This window comes from Gorilla gorilla, chromosome 6, assembly GCF_029281585.2.
Source record: "Gorilla gorilla gorilla isolate KB3781 chromosome 6, NHGRI_mGorGor1-v2.1_pri, whole genome shotgun sequence".
NCBI classification, from domain to species: domain Eukaryota; kingdom Metazoa; phylum Chordata; class Mammalia; order Primates; family Hominidae; genus Gorilla; species Gorilla gorilla.
Genome location: NC_073230.2, coordinates 94,452,105 through 94,474,121, shown reverse-complemented (window position 1 = coordinate 94,474,121; position 22,017 = coordinate 94,452,105). Strand labels below are relative to the sequence as shown.

At 39.6% G+C, this 22,017-nt stretch overlaps 1 long non-coding RNA gene across 1 annotated transcript in view; it reads right to left on the bottom strand.

The window, feature by feature from the left end:
• The window catches only part of LOC115935316 (uncharacterized), a 78,063-nt gene that overhangs the window by 52,207 nt on the left and 3,839 nt on the right, over nucleotides 1-22,017 (bottom strand). The window contains exon 3 of the long non-coding RNA XR_008667317.2: nucleotides 14,434-14,522. This is a non-coding gene — a long non-coding RNA (uncharacterized lncRNA). The remainder of the gene's footprint in view (nucleotides 1-14,433; nucleotides 14,523-22,017) is intronic.

The following is a 22,017-nucleotide window of genomic DNA, read 5'->3' as shown; positions in this document are numbered from 1 at the left end:
CTTTTTTTACTAGAAATGACTAGAAATGGCAAATCTTCTCTTTATTTCTGCTATAACATTATTATAAGAGTTCAAACCAACAACAAGTTAAGAGATACAAAGTCAAGCAAACACTGCACAGTAAAAATACGGTGAAAGTAGATTTTGATGAGAAAAAAATGCTGCAACCTCCAATAGTGCATAGTAAAATAGTTGTCTCAGGAGGCAGAATGACCTAGGAAAGTTAAGCACAAGAACATAAAGTCTTATGGTGCTCAGAAGTATATCTGGCACCTCTGCAGGATACATTAACCAGAAAGAGCACAGACTTCTGGAAAAAGAACTGAGTCTAGTGGTCCCAAGCTCTGCTGGAACCTTGGGTCTGTCCCTTTACCTCTTAGGGAAACAGTTTACTGGATAAGCAATGGAGTTGAAATCAAAGCCTGATTAAATCCGATCAGGAGTTGTAACTGTGGCCAAGCTCCTTCCCTGAGGGGGTTCTTTCATCAAAATGACAAGGTCAGACTAGAAGTTTTCTAAAGGAAGCTTTGGTGTTGACATTCTTCATTTTTAAAATTAGAGTTAACCAAGAGCTGTTCCCTAGGTGAAAAATTTATTTTTATTTTTTTTCTGCATGGCACCTCTTCCACTCACCACCCTCCTATAAACTACTCCTTGTAGGACCACCCAAGCATACAGGAAAAGGTGGAAATGCCATGTTATGGGCTGGATTGTGTCCCCCCCAAAATTCCTGTGTTGAATCTTAGCCCCTAGTACCTCAGAATGTGACTTTATTTGGAGATACAGTTTTTAAAGGGTAATCAATTTAAAATGAGGTCATTAGGGTGGGCTGTAATCCAATATAATTACTGTCTTCATAAAAAGAGGACATTTGGACACAGAGGCAGGCACAGAGGAAAGATGAAGTGAAGATGGAGGGAGAAAATGGTCAAATATAAGCCAAGGAGTGATGCCTGGAAGAGTGCTCTCCTTCACAGTCCTCAGAAGGAACCAATCCTCCCAACAACTTGATCTCAGGCTTCTAACCTCTACAACTGTGAGACAATACATTTCTGTTGTTTATGCCAGTGGTTCCCAACTCCTGGGCCAAGGTCCTTGGCCTTTAACAAGGCCACACAGCAGGAGGTAAGCCAAGGGTGAGAACATTACCGTGGCATTAGATTCTCATAAGAGCGCGAACCCTACTGTGAACTGTGCATGCGAGGGATCTGGGTTGTGCGTTCCTTATGAGAATCTAACTAGTGGCTGATGATCTGAAGTGGAACAGTTTTATCCTGAAACCATCCCCCTCCCACCCCCGTCCCTGGTGCCAAAAGGGTTGAGGACTGCTGGTTTACACGAACCACTTTGTGATACTTTGTTACAGCAGCCCTAGCAAACTAATACACTCCACTGAGCTAGTTCCAAGAAAGAAAGAAAAAAAAGAGGTCTGACAATGACAAATATCAAAATACAGTGGCTTGGATCCTAGTCTCCCTGCTCCTTCTAAAGACATACCCCAGTTTGTATGTTTTCCTTTCGTGGCATCTCCCTTTTTTCCTGTATCTCCCACTCCCCAAAGCTGCCTCCAGACATATTTTAACTAGATATAAGTAGGCCAATTCGATGTAGAGGATTTATAACCTGATTTGTCACACTCACCCACCCTACTTGCCTGCCTCAGAATATTTTTTTTTATGGCCTGACTTCCTCATAAGGGCCCCTTTTAGCTAAAATATCTGTAGAAATGGATGTGGTAGGTCATCAGTGGCTTCCTGGAAATTCTGAGAAGAGGAATGGCATGATGAAAAAGGTACTCTAGGAAATGATTAGTGACCATGAAAAGGAGGATGAGAAGAAGGAAGCAGATGCTGAGAGACAAAAATTATTGTCATTTTTCAAGTAGGTGATATGACCAGGTAGTCAACAGGATTAGATTAGATCTGTGGTTCTCAAACTTGAGTGGATGTTGGAATGAGCTGGAGGGTTTGCTGAAACACAGATTGCTGGGCCAACCCTTGAAGATTCTGTTTCAGCAGATCTGGGGTAGAGACCCAGAATTCCTATATGCATAACAGTGCCAACTCAATGATAATTGATCATGCATATCATGCAAATTCTATCTTATTTTGTCACCATATTAGCCAGGAATTAGAAGCCTCCACGCCTAAAATTAAGGGAAAACATGAACTGATGCCTTCAAATCTGGCTATAGTCTTAAGAGGTGACTAACATTTCTATTCCTCCACTCTCCGCACTCCAGTTGGGAATCACTGATTTATAATTTGCAAAACACTTACATGTGATTTTCTCTTTAAACATTTTTATTATTTTATTTTTTATATTTTTATTTTTTATTTTTCCAAAAGTTATTGGGGTACAAGTGGCATTTGGTTACATGAATAAGTTCTTTAGTGGTGATTTGTGAGACTTTAGTGCACCCATCACCCAAGCAGTATATATTACACCCTATTTGTACTCTTTTATCCCTTGTCCCCCTCCCACCCTTCCCCTCAAGTCCCCAAAGTCCATTGTATCATTCTTATGCCTTTGCGTCCTCATAGCTTAGCTCCTACATATCAGTGAGAAGAGGCATCACACTACCTTATTTCAAACTATACTATAAGGCCATAGTCACCAAAACAGCATGGTACTGATATAAAAATAGGCACATAGAACAATGGAACAGAATAGAGAACCCAGAAATAAACCCAAATACTTATAGCCAACTGATCTTTGACAAAACAAACAAAAATATAAAGTGAAGGAGGGACACCTTTCTCAATAAATGGTGCTGGGATAATTGGCTGGCCACATGTAGGAGAATGAAACTGTATCCTTATCTCTCACCTTCCATTTGACTTTCAAGAGCAATTGATGAATTCACAAATAATGGTTCTGTTCATCATTCTATTAAATAGGCTTTGAAAATATTACCCCCAATTTACAGATGAAAGAAATGATGATCAAAGGGCATTTTACCCCTCTCTCATTTCTGTTCCTGCCAAGTTTTTAACAATTTGCCCAGAAAATTAATGTAACAACTCTGGAAGTCACCCTTAACATATATGATGAGAACAATATCAGGCTGATCATTAAATTCACACAACTAATTTAAAGCAAAGCACCACTCAATCAGAATTCATTAAAAGCAGCAAGTCAACCTTAACAGACTTCTCATTGGTAAATTATGGATTGTGCTTGAATGTTCATCCTATAGAACTGATCAAATTTCTGGGTTTTTTTCTCTGTCCTTAGACTTCATGTTATATAAGCAAGTGTCAGGGTATACATTCAGCAAGTTAGTTCCTTGTGAAATGAGGAGAAAATAAGCTTCTCATTTCTGATTCCCTTCAAGTTCATGAAGAGAAAAATCCCAAGAACTGTACTTTCTATTAAATTGAGAAGAGAGATATGCAATGAGGAAAGAATTTTGTTCAACAATAGCAGCAGTGCCACATAGCTGACCAGCTGGAGCTTTGCCTGGTGGTGGCTTCACCTCCCTCCCTTCCAGAGAGAAGCCAGCGTGGCTCAACCCCTCTCTGTGAGGGTGAGAGACGCCTTCACAGAGGGAGTTTGCCCTCAGCCCTCATCAGAGAAACCAGCCATCCTTTCTGTAGTAGAATGTATGCACTTATAAAACTTTTGTGATCTCTCTCTCTCTCTTTTCCCAACTGCTGCCTTTTAAGTCAGTTTGGTGGCTTTCACATGAGCATTTGAGTGTATTGGGTCCACCCAGGCAATCCTTGGACTTAAATGAGTTGCTTTTTATTTCCTCGGGGACTTAATTTTATTCAAAAGATGAGGGTTACACACTGACGATTTATGTGAGAGAGAGAAAGAGAGAGAGAGAGAGAGGCCATTCTGAGATCAACATTTCAACCTCTCCTTCCTGATTGCTATTTAAATCACTTATTCCAACTTGGGGAGATTGTAATATATAGTTTCTTAATGTGTTTAGTTAAGGCCTTCATGAATCATGTGGATTTCTCCTCAACCTAAGTGGTTATTATGCTGACCCAAGGGTGTGCCATTTTGTGGACACTTCATTTTTGTGTCCCTGTTTATTTGTAGCAAGCAAGCTCAGTTCTGTAAGACACTGATTAGAGGGACAATGGAAGTTGTTATCTACTGTAAGTCGCATTCAGCAAAAAGCTGCCAAGTGGTGTTCACATAATTGAAGAGGTAGAGCTTTCAGACTTGATTGTGATTTTGGGTTTGGGGCTTCCAGTTCTAACTCAGGCTCTCAATAAGGCTAAGACCACTCCTTATCTTGAATTGTTCCTTTTCAGGAACAACACTCTAACTACAAATCTTGGAGATCTCATACAAGTTGTTGCATTTAAAACCTCCTTAACTAGGACAATCTTTTCCTCAGTCTTCCTAAAGCTAACGAGCCAAAGCTGCTTCCTTTGCTTGCTGCTGGATATCAACTTTGCAAGGGATTTTACTAAGCGGAGAGAGGCTATGGGGGATGGTATTGGCAGTGAGTTACTTAGTACAACCCCAGGGCTGGGAGGGAGGGAGATGCTGTGCTTTCTTACCAGCTGTTATACTTCAAGAAGAAACAGGATTTTGTAACCCTTTCCTGGCATACCAGTCTCAAAACAAAGGCCAGACTCAGTTTTGACAAAGATTTTCTTGTGAAAATACACACAACACAACAGTATGCATGCATTCCTATCTAAATATGATTAATAAAATGTGACATTGTTTCTGTGTTTTGGATTTTCACAAGAATGTGTGAAAACAGAGGCATTAAACAGTGTTGGTCTCGTTGACATCCAAATGGCACTACTATTTGCGTCTCCCTCAAGGAAAGCCAGTCTTTTCCACTGAGGAGTAGGGAAAGAAAACACCAATCTGAAAAAGAAAAAGTGGAGGGTTGGACCTCCTCTTGGTTAAAGCCCATAAGCGTATTCAAACGTGCTTCCCTTAAGAGTTAAGCACAGGCACCTCCCAGGAAATGACAAATGGTCCTACAGCCACAGCTCTGCTAATTTCCCTGCCCCCAATATCCAGACTTCCAGACATCAAATGGTTAGAAAAAGTGTTTAGTTTGAAAAAATTCTTGAGGTTTAGCTTGTCCCACAAACCACATTCTTTTTACCCTTCTCCCCCAGCCCAGTTTAAAAAAAAAAAAAAAAATGAAAGGAAAGGAACATGCCTTGGAATTCTGATGATAGATTTTCATAAAATTGTCCACGTTGCTTGCTGAGGCAAAAAAAAAAAAAAAGGAAAGAAAAAAAGAAAATCTATATAAAGTTATGACTTTTGTAGCTGTTGGTCTTCAATTAGAGATATTTGTCTTCTATTTTTATTTCTTTACATCTTGAATTTTTATTTTATTTTATTTTATTTTTTGATAGAGGGGCTGGGTCTATTTCCCAGGCTGGAATGCAGTGGCATGATCATGGCTCACTGCAGCCTTGACCTCCTTGGGCTCAGGTGATCCTCCCACTTCAGCCCCATGAGAAGCTGGGTCTATAGGCATGTGCCACCACACCCATCTAATCTTTTTACTTTTTATAGAGACAGGGGTCTCACTATGTTGCCCAGACTGGTCTTGAACTCCGGGGCTCAAGTAATCCTCCAGCCTCAGCCTCCCAAAGTGTTGGGATTACACATTTGTGCCACCACACCTAGCCACATCTTGAATTCTTGTCGTAGTTTTCATTTTGCAATTTTTTTATTCTGACAACCTAACTGCATATTAGCCCTACCCCCATAAAGATATCAACTATTTTCTGAAGCTCAAGGTCCCTGGATATACCAAAACCCTTAAGTCAGTCTGTGAGCATTTTTTAACCTACAAATGCATGGGGCCCAGCCTCAAAATTTCTCATTCAGGCCCAGCACAGTGGCTTAAGTCTAATCTCAGCACTTTGGGAGGCCAAGGCAGGTGGATCTCTTGAGGCCAGCAGTTCGGGACCAAACTGGCCAACATAGCAAAACCCCGTCTCTACTAAAGATTAAAAAAATTAACTGGGCATGATGACACATGCCTGTAATTCAGGTGGCTGAGGCAAGAGAATCACTTGAACCCAGGAGGTGGAAGTTGCAGTGAGCCAAGATTGCACCACTGCACTCCAGCCTAGGCAACAGAGTGAGACTCTGTCTCCAAATAAATAAATAAATAAGTCTCACTCAGTAGTTTGATTTGGGCCTTAGAAAGCATGATTGGCTCCTCCAGTGGTTTAAATGCAGATCTGGGCTTGGAAGACACTGCTGAATAGTATACGCCTACACACACACACACACACACACACACACAAACACACATTACTTTCCTTAATGACTACCATCCAATAAGAACAGTCATCATTAAAAGTTTTGTCTGTAATTCTATTGTAGAAGATATCCTATTTTTCCTTTACTGCTAAACTTCTTGAAAAAGTGGCCAGTCTGGCCTCACTTTTCCTACTTCTAACCTCATGGCCCACTTACGTTGGATACAATCAGGCTTCCTCCTAACAATTTCTAGATCCATAGTCAGTGACCTCATGATCATGATCTTCTTTAGTCCTCTGCTTCTTAAACACATTTTCAGCATTTAACACTTGATCATCCTCACCTTCTAGAAGCTCCCTTCTTTTTAGGATTATTAAGATCTGCTCTCCCTGGCACTCCCCCAGGTCTCTTCCTCTGGATCATCGTATTCTTTCTGCTTCAAGTCTGTTTTTGGCTATTTTATGTTCCATCTCCACAAACTCTCCTCTGGCAGGCTTATTCAACCCCGCAGACTCAACTAGCATCTCCTTGCCTGTAGGCTCTCAGATCTACTTCTCTAATCCTCACTTCTTTCCCAAACTCCGTTTCTCTTTATTTATTGCTTGCACAACTCCTTTACCTGGCTCTTCCACTATGCTTCCAAAGTAACATATTTCAAAAAGGAATTTACATTTTCTCCTATACCCACTGTCCATCTGGTGTTTCAAGATTCTGTGAATGGTAGCTCAATACTCTCAGCTATCAAGGCTCAAAGCTACAATATCATCTCTCACTGGCTCCTATTGCTAGCCTACAACACCCAAATAGGCATTTTGCCCTGTTAATTCTTCCACCAAAATATCTCCAACTCAGTCTTCTCCTTTCTATTCCTATGTTAGACTATAAATGCTATTGTATTTCTAAAATGGGGAAGATTTTTTAAGAGCTAGAGTATTCAAAGAAAGATTATAAATGCTCAAGTTGAAACTGAACAAGCCTGGAAGGACAGGTAGGGTCTAGGAAAGTCAAAGGAGGAGAGGGAAGGAACGTCTTGGGAAGATCAACACGGTTAAAGATCCAGATGCAGGAATAAGCATGGAATGAGCTAGTACAGTGATAATTTGTTTGACTAAAGCCAAGTGTGTCAATCTCCAAAAGTTGCTCCCTAATGAACTATGCTTCCAGGTAATGATGTCCTTGTGCAATACCATCCTCAATTTCAGTTGGCATTGTGGCTCTCTTTTTTCTACAGAATGTAGTGGGAGTGACACTGCATAACTTCCAAGGCTAAGACAGAAAAAGTCTTGCAGCTTCCTCTTTGCTGTCTTAGAACACTCTGGGAGCCAAAAAGGAAATCTTCCCGCTATGCTAGAGGTGCCTGACATAGGCATTTCAGCAAAAAGTTCCAGCTGAGCTCGGCCTTCTAGTCATCTCTGTTAAGGCAACAGACATGTGAACAAAGCCATCTTGGATCCTTTAGACCAGACCAGCTGCCATCAGGATTCTAAGAGACCTCAGTCAGTACAAATTAGAATAGAATAATTGCCCAGCTAAGCCCTACTTGAATTCTTGATCTATAAATCAGGAGATATAATAAAATTCTTGTTGTTTAAAGCCACTTATTTTTAAGGTAGTTTGTCAGGCACCAACAGAGAACCAAAACACAGAGTCACAGTTTATTGAACAGTAAAAAATAATATTAAATATGTATGGTGGTTCCACATTGTGGATAGCCTTGAAAACACCAAGCAAAGAGGCTCTTCTTGCTGATATAGGATAATTGGAAGCCAGTGAAAGTTTCTGAGCAGTAAGTAACCACTGCATTTCTAGTTTGGCAGAAATATACAAAATGCATAGACATTTTGGCAGAAATACTCAAAATGCATAGATAAATGACAAGTATTTGGCAATTTAATTTAGAAGACCTAGAGTTCAAACTTAGTTATGTAATATTGAGAAAGTTACTAGCTTGAGCATACTACCTCAAGGAAGTGTTGTAATGGTTAAATGGGTGACATACATGACAGTGCTTTGAAAATTCATTCTAAATACACTTTAAAATAAATTCTTGTTAAACCGATGGAGGAGAAACTAGAGGCATCAGAAGCAGCTAAAAAGTTGGGACAACAATCTGGGTGTGGTATGATGCATTTCTTGATTAGGATGATTTATTTGGTCCCTTTACAGCCTTATTCTTTGTAACTTTCTGATTCACAATTTGTACTCTGGCCTTACTAACTATGAATAGTGAATTCCAAATGCCATACCTTGTACATTTTTCCTTGATTTTCATAGTTTGAGTTAATCACTCTCTCATTGGTGCCACCACTGTACATTGTACTCTATGAGGATTCCATATCATATTAAACAGTAGTTGTTGGTTTATGCATTTGTCCCTTCACTAGCACTACACTCTGAGCACCTTTGATTACCTGGCACATAGTAGGGCCTTAATGAATGTTTTTCTGTTTATCTATTAGCTAGAACATTAGGGGTAGCAACATAAGAAGGACTGAAATAAGAGGCATCTTAAAGGAAAAAAAAATAGAACTTCATGATTTCCTGAATTTGAAGAATGAAGACTATGGAATGATCAGAGATGATCTTGAGGTTTCAGATGTGTGCAACTACAAGAACATTAGTGCACTAAGAGACTTGGTGGAAATAAGGATTCTGGACATAATGGAAGAATTCTGGAAAGCTGAGATATGAATATGTTGAACTGAGAAAACGGCAAAGCATCCAAATAAAAATATGGCCAAGGCAGGCAGATCACCTGAAGTCAGAAGTTCGAGACCAGCCTAGCCAACATGGTGAAACCCTCTCTCTAGTAAAAATGCAAAAAAAATTAGTTGGGCGTGGTGGCAGGCGCCTGTAGTCCCAGCTACTCGGGAGGCTGAGGCAGGAGAATGGCATGAACCTGGGAGGCGGAGCTTGCAGTGAGCTGAGATCGCACCACTGCACTCCAGCCTAGGTGACAGAGCGAGAGTCTGTCTCAAAAAGAAAAAAAAAATCCAGGTAGTTGTGTATATAATGCTATCATTGAGTTCATAAAACAGAAGTCAACCTTTTTTAGTTGCAGCACTTACATCAGTGATGATATTCGGTATCTTCTTGATAAAAGGTTTTCTCCAAGGGGTAGTGTAGGGAGAGAGGAAGAAGTCCATGCTTAGAAACCAAGAGAAAGAAGAAGTTATAGAGAGAAACTGAAATGAGTCAGCATTAATAAAACTGTCCATGACAACGTCACAGGAGCCAGCAGCTGTTGCCTGGAGTGTATTCTGCAAAGCATCCCATGTCCTCATATAAGTTCAAGTTCAGAAGTCTGCCTTTCCCCTCCTTGCTTTGTGAATGACACCATCATCCATTCAATGCTTTAAAGGAAATTTAGATACCATTCTCAATTCTTCCTTTAACCCTGATATTCTATCAATAAATACTATGAAGCTATCTCTTAAATATAATTCTTACCCTCTTTCTACTGCTCAACCTACTACCACCATGTTTCATGATGCAACTGCTCCTTAGCTGACTGTCTCCAATATTAGCTCTCCATAATCCAGCCTTCCCACTGCCAGAATAAGTGTTCTAAACCACAAATCACACCAAGAAGTGTCCTACGGAGAATCCCTCAATGATTCCTCATTTCTAACAATATATACCGCTGCCTCTATGATTTGAGTGCTGGTGCCTACTTCCTCTTTTCTGATTCTTTCCCTCAGGCAGTCCATGTTGCAGCCATAGGAAATTATGTGCAGGTATTTCAAACACAGCATGCCTAAAAGGGAATTCACCATATTTTAAAGCCCTCAAGTTCTGCCAGGATTCTCTGTCTCAGAAATGTTACCACAAGGCAGAAACCTGGTAGTCATATTTAATTCCTTTCTTTTCCTGATTCTCACATCCCAAATTCACCTAATTCTCTTCATCCTCAATGTTATCATCCCCACATCCTACCACAATTCATCTATCATCATGAAGATTCTCTTACGTTCCTCTTACCTGCTCCAATCCATTCTCTAGACCGCAGAGTTATGTTTCTAAACACACATCTGATCAGAATTAGAATTACAGCAAGGTTAGAGTTAATATTTGGGTTAGGATTTAACACTTTCAGAGAGTTCTCATTGTTGTTAGAATAAATTTCTAACATGCCTTTCAAGGCCCTCCCTAATTATCCTCTGAATAACTTGGAACGTACTTGCATTAATTCAACCCCTATCTCACTCATCTTGCTTCCCTCCACTAACTTGTACCCATTTATCATGAACTCAATGTTTGTGTCCCTCCAAAATTTATCTGTTGAAGCTCCCAATGTGATGCTATTTGGAAGTGGGGCCTTTGAAAGGTAATTATGTTTACATGGTGTCATGAAGATAGGGACCCCACAATGGGATTAGTGTCCCTGTAAGAAGAGGCACCAGAGTGCTTTCTCTCTCTCTCTCTCTCTCTCTTTCTCTTTCTCTTTCTCTGCCTCGTAAGGACAGTCCTCACGGGCAACTAAACTTGCTGGCACCCTGATCTTAGACTTCCTAGCCTTCATTGCTGTGACAAATAAATGTTGTTTAAGCCAACCAGTCTATTTAGTTACAGCGGTCCCAGCTATGACATCATTGTAGTTCTGAGTTTGTCATTTCCTCAGAGTCCTTCTCTATGTCCCATAACTAGATCAGGACCCCTGCTATGTATTCCCATAGCACCCTACATATTTCCCATAAGATGTTTCATCACAGTTTATTCTGTAGACTTCTCTAATGCCTATCTGTTCTGCAGGAATCCTCTTGCCTTAGGTTCCCAAATCCCATCACAGTGACTGAGACATAGTAGATATAAAATACATATTTAATAAATGAGTGAACCATCTGATTGAACCATGAAGCCATGATTTTGCATATTCCTCTTTACTTCCTGGAGTGCCAGCCCAACAAATCCTCACCCATCAAGATTGATCTTCTGTTCTTGGTGATCCATCTTAATATTCTCAGGCAAATCTAGAAGCCTTATTTCTGTTTTCCCGTGGAAAGACTTCTATCACTAATCTTTTTCACATTATTTATCTCTCACGCATGCCCACTAAATCACGAGCAACTTGAAGGCAATTGTCATCTAAAGCATCCTTCTATCCTCACTGCCTATGATTCAATACATAGTTGCTGAATGAATGAGAAATGATTCACATGTCAGCTTCTTAAAAACTGAAATTATATATGTTGATATCTTCTATACCTGGGTAATGGTTACATAAAAAGTCTTGTTGATAGCAATACAAACTAAGGTTTTAATAAATATTCAAAGGCAAGTACATATACACACACATATACAAATCCTGCTTCTCCTCCTGTCTTCCTCATCCCAAGTAACAATACCAACACCCACTTAGTAGCCCAAGCCAGAACTCTCACCTCCACTTTCCATATTTAATTGATCACCAAGTCCTATGAATTCTAGGTCCTAAATATCTCTCTCCTTCTCTCTGTCTTCATGGCTTCAGCTTTAGGTTAGGCCCTCATCATCCATTGGCCTGCACTGTTAATTGTACCCCAAGTACTAAAATACATATTGCTCTTTCTCAAGCACAACTTCTCTTTCACGCCTCTCTTCACTTAGCAAAAGTTAAATGAGTACCAACACTGACTGTAACCATGATAGGTTTTATGACACAGTAGTGAATAAGACAGGCAAGATTCCAGCCCTTGTGGGACTTACCTTATAGAGCAGTGGCAATATTGACATTTGAGGTGAGTAAGTCTTTGTTATGGCTCTGTCCCATGTACAATAGAATGTTTAGCAGTACCCCTGGCCTCTATCCACTAAATGCTAGTAGGATACACCCCTGTTCCCAGTTAATGACAGTCAAAAATGTCTCCAGACACTGCCAAACATCCCCTGGGGGACAAAATCACCTCAGATTGAGAATCACTGTTCTAGAGGGAGATTATGATAACTTTAATTATGTAAGTACAAATTATGATAAATGTCACCTCCCACTACAAATATTATATCATCTTTTCTAGAAAAGGTTTTCCTTTCCTTTCTTTTTTGGTGAATTTCTCCAGGATTCACTTCTAATGTTCCCTTCTCCTGGAAGCCTCCTCAACTTCTCCAAGCAGAACAAGTTACTTTTTAACTCCCTTAGACCTTGTTAATACATTGTTCACTGCATTAAGGAAAAATATCTTTGTTTTAAAGAGCTAATGCATTATTTTCTCAGGTAAGTTATAGTAACCTCTACCCATGCATGAATTGTCCCTATATCAAATTTTAATAAACAAGGTATTTCAGTATATGCAGTTTATTTTTGTATACTTTTTCTCAACCACAAGAATTTTAGTTCCAGTATATAAGAATTATGAGTTACTCCTTTTGGGGATAATTAGAACAAGAGGAAATTGGGTGATGGGAATAAAAAATAAAGGAAGGCAGATGGCATGACAGTAACAGAGGTTTTTGCCTTGAGGCTTTAGCAAATTAGGGCATCTGAGGAGACGTCAACCAGGACCTTAAAATGGAACTCCCACAGTTGCAAGGAAGGAGGGAAGTGGTATTTGTGTAAGAGGGGCCTGATGGCATGTACTTTGGGGAGTTATCTCTGGGATTGAGGACGCAGAAGTCAACAATTCCAAATCATCAAATCAGAAAGGCATTGCACATTTGGATGGAGAACCAAATTCAGGGGGAAAGATCTTTCACATGTATATTACTTTGGCAAAGCAAAGCAAATTTATGGGCATTTTATTGAAATAGCAGAGGAGAAAGGCCCTGAGAAATTTCACCTGAGCAAGAGATGATAAATGGAAAGCAGTTGTACCATAACCATTATTAGTAATTTAAGATGTGAAAAATGTTACCGATATTCTTTGTTTAGCATGCTGTTCTGATGGTTCTATTTTAGAGATAATACAAAGAAGATTTATGCAAGTTTGCATTTAATCCCCCTATAACTGTATTGTCCCCCTAAAATCTTAAATACCTCAAACTGCAAAATCTTGTTATCCTCACAATTAGGGAGAATCTACTCTATCTGTAACAGTCTCCTGAGACTGGAATTTCTATCTTATTCCTTTTTCTATTCCCACATCTACACTGGGCACATAATAAGAACTTAATCATTATTTGTTGAACATATAATTCAAAATAAGATGTGGCAGGAGGAATTGGCAAAACCTATCCTATTCTCTCAGATGGAGATTCTGAGAGCAAAGTGAAGATTGGGAGCAACCAGAGCAGAAATACACTCAGCTGCAGACAATAAGCCAGAATGGCCATCAGAGAGGTCCTGCACGAAGGAATGCAGGTGCCGCAACAAGTGTAGGACTGTAGAGTCCTGGGGAAGCACTATTGGAGATCCAGGCAGTTAGGTCTGCAACAGTAACTGACACGAATATACAGACATGGCACTGAAATTTAGGAGCAGAACTCCAGCCTCCAGGGTGTAAGGAAGGGGTAATAAATGGCTGGTTGCCAAGATCATAGCTCAGGCCCAATTTTTTTTCTTTCTTTCTTTATTTTCTCTCTCCCTTTTTTCTTTTCTTGAGACAAGATCTTGCTCTGTCACCCAGGCTGGAGTGCAGTGGCATAATCTAAGCTCACTGCAGCCTGACCTCCTGGCTCAACTGACCCTCCCACATCAGCCACCTGAGTAGCTCAGACCACAGGCACACACTACTGTGCCTAATTTTTATGTTTTTACTTTTTGTAGAGACAAGGTCTTTCTATGCTGCCCAGTCTGACCTCAAACTCAGGCTCAAGCAATCCTCCCATCAGGCCGAGTTTCTAACATTGTGTCTTACACAGACAGTAGTAGTTTTGTTGAATGAATGAAGGAAGGAAGGAGTGAATAGAGTGATTGATTTTTACCAATAATAGAGGAATCAGGCACATTATCAAAAGAGAAACTCAAGTGCAAGAAAACGAGATAGATGATATAAGAATGGACATACAATTTCGTCTGGTTTCAGAAATACGAAGCCCAGACAAAAGAACAGAGCCCCAGAGAGAAATACGATAAACAATGCTTAGAAAAGGCTAGAACAGCTTCTTAAATTTATCCTATACAACAGGTCCTGTTCCAAGTCTGGGCAGGAGTATGTCTGCTGGTGTGCATAAATGGCCGCAGTTGTAAAATGAGGTCCCTGTCAGAAAACCCAGTAGGGACTCACAGACATGAACAATGACTTATGTGACTGTTTTAGTCCAGCATGTTGCACATTCTGAAGTTCTGAATAGGAAGATCTATTCACTTACCTACTCTCCTGGGTACTTCAGAAGGAAAGTCCATTTTTCAAGGCTCCAAAGTGTCATTTTTATTCAAGTATCAAAACGTGACACAGAAACTACAGGGAATAGAAGCATATGTCAATGTGTAAATAAAATGTTTCAAAACATCACCTGGGCCTCTGGAGGCATTTTCTAGGAGGAGTAATGAATTTACAGTAAAGTATGCATCTTTTTTGCCTCACCTGATCTGCTTCATTACCAAGAGAATGGCACCCCAAGTCCACAGAGTGGTGAATTCCAAGATACTGTAACTGGGAGAAGTTAATTGGTTCATAGAGGAACTGAGGCTACAGCCCAGACTTCATTAGCACCAGGTTTTAACCATTACTCAAATCACATTCAGGTTTTTACCATTACTCAAATCACATTCAGGTTTTTACCATTACTCAAATCACATTCAGCTTTCTTGAAGAGTTAATGTATACCCTTCAGTACACATTTTTTCACTGTAAATTTGTTAACTAAATAACTTTAAGTAGAATTAGGATGAGCAAAAAAAAGGATTAAAATTCTTCCTATCATGCTACAAATACTGTAATAAAGAATAATTAATAGGCTTCCAGAATGTCCAGCTACCCATCTCTTTGTACCAAGGAGAATAAAGAAAAGAAGGGGCCTAGATAGGCAAGGGGAGACGTTGGCAATGGGTACAAAATTCCTGTTAGACAGAAGGAATGAGTCCTTGTGATCTACTGCACAGCATGGTGACTACAGTTAATGATAACGTATTGTATACTTCAAAGGAGCTTAAAAAAGAGGATTTGTTCATGTTCTCGCCAGAAAGAAATAATAAATATTTGAGGTGATAAATATGTTAATTAGCCTGACTTGATTATTCCAAATGTATACATGTATTGAAAGATCACATTGTGCCCCATAAATATATACAATTATTATTGGTCAACTAGAAATAACATAGAATAAAACTAGTAAGTCAACAGACATATTAAAGACAGAGCAAAAAAATGTGAAGGAGGCTTTTTGGAGTGAAGGAGAAGAGAGAAAAGAAGTTATCTTCATAACTGGACTTCCAGGTTTCCATCTTGCCCTACTTTAATCTATTCTCCATGAGGCTATCAAAGTAATTTATCTAAATCCAACTTTAACCATAACAGTCACATTCCTCAACACTAGTAGTTCCTAACTGCCGCATGATCAGAATCACCTAGAGGGCTTGTTAACCCACAGATTGCTGAGAAGCCACACCCAGAGTTTCTGATTCAGTGGATCTGAGATAAGGCATGAGAATTTGTGTTTCTTACAAGTTCTAAGGTGATGCTAATGTTACTATCCAGGGACCACGCTTTGAGAACCAGTGATCTGGAGAAAGTCTTTAACTTTGAGCTTCAATTTTCTCCTTGTAAAATAATTTTCCGCTTGTAAAACTCTTCAGATTGTTGTGTTAAATATTGAAAAATATTCCAGACAAATGCTAGATTTTATTTTAATTTAAAAGAAGGAGCAAGAGGCTTGCAGTCAAGAGGCCAGCCCCCTAGTTACAGGTCTACCATAAGCTGACTAGTCAAATAACCTGTCTAGTCATGTTTTCTCATTTGTAAAAGGAATTAATTCATGCAACTAGCACTTATTGAATACCTGTTGTATACCAGACACTTGTCAGACAATATAAATATGGTAGAAAAACAAATCTTGCTTCCACACATTTATAATTATGATTATGTTTTGGATGATGTTTAAATTATCTTCCAACTCTCAGTTATTTCATGACTTTATAATTAATAAAATGAGCTTTTTCCTATTCTAATGGTATTTTGTTCCTCATAAATTTGACTTAAATGTTTATGAGCTATTAGGTAGCAATTAGGGGTGCCTATTGGGTGAACTGCCTAAAATACATTTATGTGTTAAGTACATTTCATGTGCTGATTGCCATTATATCAATAAAAGAAAATGTTTAATGTATGGGTTAAATAGTAAATCATCAGTGAAGTAAATAACCAGTATTTATATTTATGTTCCTTATTTTCCAGCTATGTCATGCCAAATCAGTTGTTTATTGGGTAAATATTTGTTGAGCATCTATAAGTCAGCAGGCACTATGCCAGGATCTAGTGATAGAAGGGTAAACGAAATTGGCATTGTGTCTGCTATAAAAGACCTCACATTCAAGTGAAGCCAGTCAATGAATAATTAGCACTTTTAATTAATTAACCAACCAGTCTTGTGGTAGATACTAGGTATTAGAAGTACAAGGCATTTTGAAAATGTACAACAAAAGGACTTGGCCCATTCTAGGATATCTAGGAAGCCTTAGACAAGTCACTTCAGCTTTCTGAGCCTCAGTTGTCTCGTAAAATTGAAAAAAAGTAATAAAACACACCCCTTAAGATGCAGATAATGATTGTTGGCACTTTGAGATAATTTATTTAAAATTCCCGCCACAGTACTTAGCACACTATATAACAGGTAGTTATGACATCACATTAACTAACTGAAAGATTATTCACACAAAGAATTCCAATGGTCAAAATCAAATTTTAAAGGGTTTATCAGGGCCCGGCGCGGTGGCTCATGTAATCCCAGTACTTTGGGAGGTCGAGGCAGGCAGATCACTTGAGGTGAGGAGTTTGAAACCAGCCTGGTCCCACATGGCAAAAGCCTATCTCTACTAAAAATACAAAAAAAATTAGCCGGGCATGGTGGCGGGTGCCTGTAATCCCAGCTACTCAGTAGGCTGAGACACACTGGACTCTGGGGACAGAGGTTGCAGTAAGCCGAGTTCATGCCACTGCACTACAGCCTGGGCAACAGAGCGGGACTCCATCTCAGAAAAAAAAAAAAAAAAAAAAATAGTTTAACGGTAATACCAATAACTTAATTTGCCAGTTTTAAAAAATAAAATATAAACTTTATTAATTGCACATATAGTATCACACAGAATTAAGTCTTTATAATTGTTTTTCTATATGTAATATATGAACCAAAGACAGATCATGGATGAATTAATCAATTATCAACACCCAGACTCTTTCTTGCAACTGGAAGTAAATGTCTCCTTATTTCTTTCAGCTACTTGAAAAGAATTGAAAAATATGAGTCTGGAAGCCAAGCCAACCAAAGTTCTAATAAACCAGGTGGACTTTTGGAATGCATCAACGTTCTGGTGTTTTTCAACTTAAGGATGGATTTGGAACTGGCTGCAGAAATGTAATCAGCATCTTCTCAAAGAAAAAGGCAGACTTAACTGAAAGTTGAAATTTGTGTGCCCAAATACATCCCTCTGAATTATGGGGCTTGGAATAGTCAATAACAAGATACCACAAAACAACTATCTCTATACAATCAGTATAAAAGAATACTCAGAATCATGTGTAAGTAAAGAAGTGGTTACCTATTTCATATTTCTAAACTTGAAAAATGGGGCACTGGAGATTAAACTGGGATTCGTGAAATATGAGATAAATCGACTCTGTTTCACATTGTAAAAGAAGCTCACGAGAAAAATTGATGATTCACTAACAAGTTAGGAAAAAAAATCCATACACACTTAAATGTTCCTTGCTTCAATACTAAAAAGCAAAGGAAGAGGGGCATAACAGAAAACCTAAAGAATATTTTAGTGGAAGGCTTTAAAATGGGGGTGAGTGTTAAAATTAAGCAGCTGCTTCAAATGATCTTATTCTAAACATGCATAATCCTCTTGCATAGTAATCCTAACATCATCCTTAAACTCTATCCAGCTCCTTCTGGACTCCTGTTATAGCTAAAATTCCACACCACATGTGTTTATTACCTCACCTTTCCCTCTTCCACTTTCGCTCACCTGGATTTTGTTCCACTGAAACCACTGTTACGAAGGTCACCAGTGACCTCCAAGGTGCTAATTTATGTAATCTTTTTAGCCTTTTCTGGACCTCTCAGAAAAACATGAAACTTTCCAGCACCCTAAAAAAACTATTCTTTCCTCCCTGCAAAGTGTGTTTTCTTTCCTTCTGTGATGGGGACATTATGGCTTTTCCCCATCCAAAGTGGCTGCTCCTTCTCAGTTGCCTTGATGATTTTCCCCTTCTGTTCATTCTTTAACATTGGAGCTCTTCAGAGTTTTGTCCTATGTTTGATTGTTTTCTGCTTTCACACGCACATATAATCTGGGAGATTTCATCACTCCCATGACATCAGTCATCTGATGACTCCTTTTTCCATAAGTCAAGGCCAAATAGAGATTGTGGACTTGAGGCCTAAGTATCTAATTATCTATGAGACTTCTCCTCTTAGATGGCCCACAATCACCCAAAATTGAACATGAATTGGCCTCTTTATCCTCCCCTCCCCACCCCAAGCTATCTCCTCCTCAAATGTTCCCCAAGTCACTGGATGGCACCTCCAGTCATCCAGTTGCCAAAGCCAGAAACTGGCAGTGCTCCTTAAGTCATCCCCTTGAGTTCTTCCTCTCTCTCTCTCTCCCCATTACCAAACATCAGAGCGCTTTTCTTCTACTTCTGAAACATTTCTATAGCTCATCAACTTCTCTTGAGCTCCACCACATCTATTCCAGTTCAGGCCACCATCATTTCCCCTCAGAATTCCTGCTGCAGTCTCCTTACTGTTCTCCCTGTCTCTACTGTGCTCCCCTTCTAATCGTTTCTCCACACTGCAGCCCCAGTCATCTTATTCAAAACACTCTCTGGTTTCCTACCCTCTCTGTTTAAAATAATCTAAACACTCCCATAGCACACTTGAGAAAACACAAACACCAGAATACAGCCTAAAAGGTCCTTTTTGATCTGGTCCCTGCCAAAACCACCAATCTCATCTCTAGCTCCTGCCTCTATCCTCCCTCTTTTCCACCAAAATCCCATCGTACTGAAATGCTCCATTCCTCAGATTGCCAAATTTTTCAATGCCTCTGTGCCCACACCACTCTCACACCTCTTTTTAAAATTTTGTTTGTATTTAAGGGTTGAACAAGGATGTTGCATCCTCCAGGAAGCCCTCCTTGATTCCACTTATCTGAATCTAGATGAGGTGTCCATCCTAAATCCTCCCATAAACATGTAAGCATTCTCTTCCTCCATTACAGTATTCATCACACTCTTCTCTATCTTCCAACAGACTATAAGCCCCCTGAGGGCAATGACCTTGGCATTCTGTTTCATAATTATATACCCACCAACCTAGTAAGTGCCTGGCATAACACTAAATATGGCTTGAGTAAACATACATCTTACCAGCCGGGCGAGGTGGCTCATGCCTGTAATCCTAGCACTTTGGGAGGCCGAGGTGGGTGGATCACCTGAGGTCAAGAGTTCAAGACTAGCCTGGCAAACATGGTGAAGCCTCCTCTCTACTGAAAAATAGAAAAATTAGCCAGGGGTGGTGGTGGACGCCTGTAATCCCAGCTACTTGGGAGGCTGAGGCAGGAGAATCGCTTGAACCCAAGAGGCAGAGGTTGCAGTGAGCTGAGATCGTGTCATTGCACTCCAGCCTGAGCAACAGAGCAAAAACTCTGTCTCAAAAAAAAAAAAAAAATATATATATATATATATATCTTGACTCATTTAAATAATCAATGGGAACTGAATATCCTAATTGATATGACACAGAGCAGGAATCTCTATGCCTTTCAAACAAATATCACAGAAAGAAATCAGCCCTTGCTGGGCACAATGGCTCACACCTGTAATCCAAGCACTTTAAGAGGCAGAGGCAGGTGGATCACTTGAGCTCAGTTGGAGTTTAAGAAAAGCCTAGGCAACATGGTGAAACCTCATCTCTACAAAGAATACAAAAAAATTAGCCTGGCATGGTGGCATGCACCTGTAGTCCCATCCACTAGGGAGGCTGGGGCAAGAGGATCACGTGAATCCAGGAATTCGAGGCTGCAGTGCACCCAGATCGCACTACTGCACTCCAGCCTGGGTGATAAAGTGAGACCTTCTCAATAAATAAATAAATACAAAATTAAAAACCAGCACTTAACTCTTCAGCTACCACATTAATTCTCAGCAAATACCTTCTTAGCAGTCGTTTGACAATCAAGTCAACTAGAACTGGAACTAGAATGATCTAACATGGTATTGCTGCTTCTCACAGAGTAGATCCTCAATGAATGTTTGAAAGGAGATGTCAGTCCAATGTTTAACTTTGATCAAAGAAAGGAATATAAGATTAAGACATCAGGGCCTCGTCAGGCTGTTCTGCATTTCTGTATTAGCCAGACTCTCAACCATTTTCTTGCCATATATAAACATGTGGCCCCGTTTGTAATCAGTGGGTTATAGGAAGCTAAAGAAATTATCTTTTCTTTCATAGAAAATAATTTGGGAATAGGAACCCAGGTATTAACCGTCTAGCACCAAAGTTGTAGGAATCTTTAGTCTCCTCTGCCTCCCTTCTTCCGTCCCTCTACTCTCAGTCTTGATCCCACCCCACTCCCTTATTTGTTTTTCCTTCTACTCATTTTCTCCTCCCTCCCTCTTCCCTCCTCCCCACACTAGAACCATCAGGGCCCTCACCAGGGCACTCAGTTCAGGTTCTGGGTCAGCTCTCGCAGCTCTACCAGTCCCCTCCCCATCCCCAGGAAAAGCTGCTCCTTATTTGGAGTCACAAAAATATTTAACAGAGATCTAACTAACCACTAAAAATTCCTCCTTTCAAACAAACACCTAATCAACTATTTTCCCCCAAGTTCTATGTAAAAACAGCTGCAATTAGAACTTGATTCTCACTTTAAGAAAGAAAGATTCTTGTTTGGTTTTCTCCACTTTCATTTTTTCTTTCTAGGTCCAGGGCCTCCCACCAAATGCTGACGGCTGCCTGCTTCAAACCCTGCCACATCAGCAGGGAGGGAGCACAGCGGCATTTGGTATTTGCATCAGTTTCCAGGAACGCTTTTCAAGTTATCAGTTCACTCTGCTGCCTTTAGCAGAGACGTTTTCCCTCTAAGTTTATAGATGTGTGCTTCAATTTACAGTCCTCTAATTCTCAAAAACTTGCTGAGGATTTTTCTTTTTTGGCTAAAAGAGAAATTATAATCACACTTCTAAAAACATTCTATGTTTTAAACTATTTTGACAACAACAACAAAACCTACAATGAAATGTTTAAAACTTGGGATATCTATTGCAAATCCAATGATTGAGCCAACTTGACCCCAGAAGCGTTATCAGATAACCTCACTGAAGGGTATTTGGAGGGTTTCTTTCATAAATCTGTTGCATTACAACCCTGAGTCATTTTGCTCAGAATTAGTCTCTGACTCTCAGCAACACAGGACAAATACACACATATGCCCTGCAAAGGCAATTCAGCACAGTGGTAACAATGATTCTTAGAAATCACTGCTCGCTCTTCTGATATGCAGAAAAAAATTCGTTATGATGTAGTATTGAAGTTTTTCTTTCCTGATAAAAATGATTTCCACTTTAAAAGTTTTTTGTTAGTTCTGTAACGGTGATATTTCAGGGAAATGTTAAAAATGTTCTTGGAATATACAATTCAACCTCAGGTCTTTTGTTGTTGTTGTTCCTAGAACCTAGAAAACTTCAAACGTTGCCTAGTTAGAAAAAAATTTGAATGTGGATTGCTCCC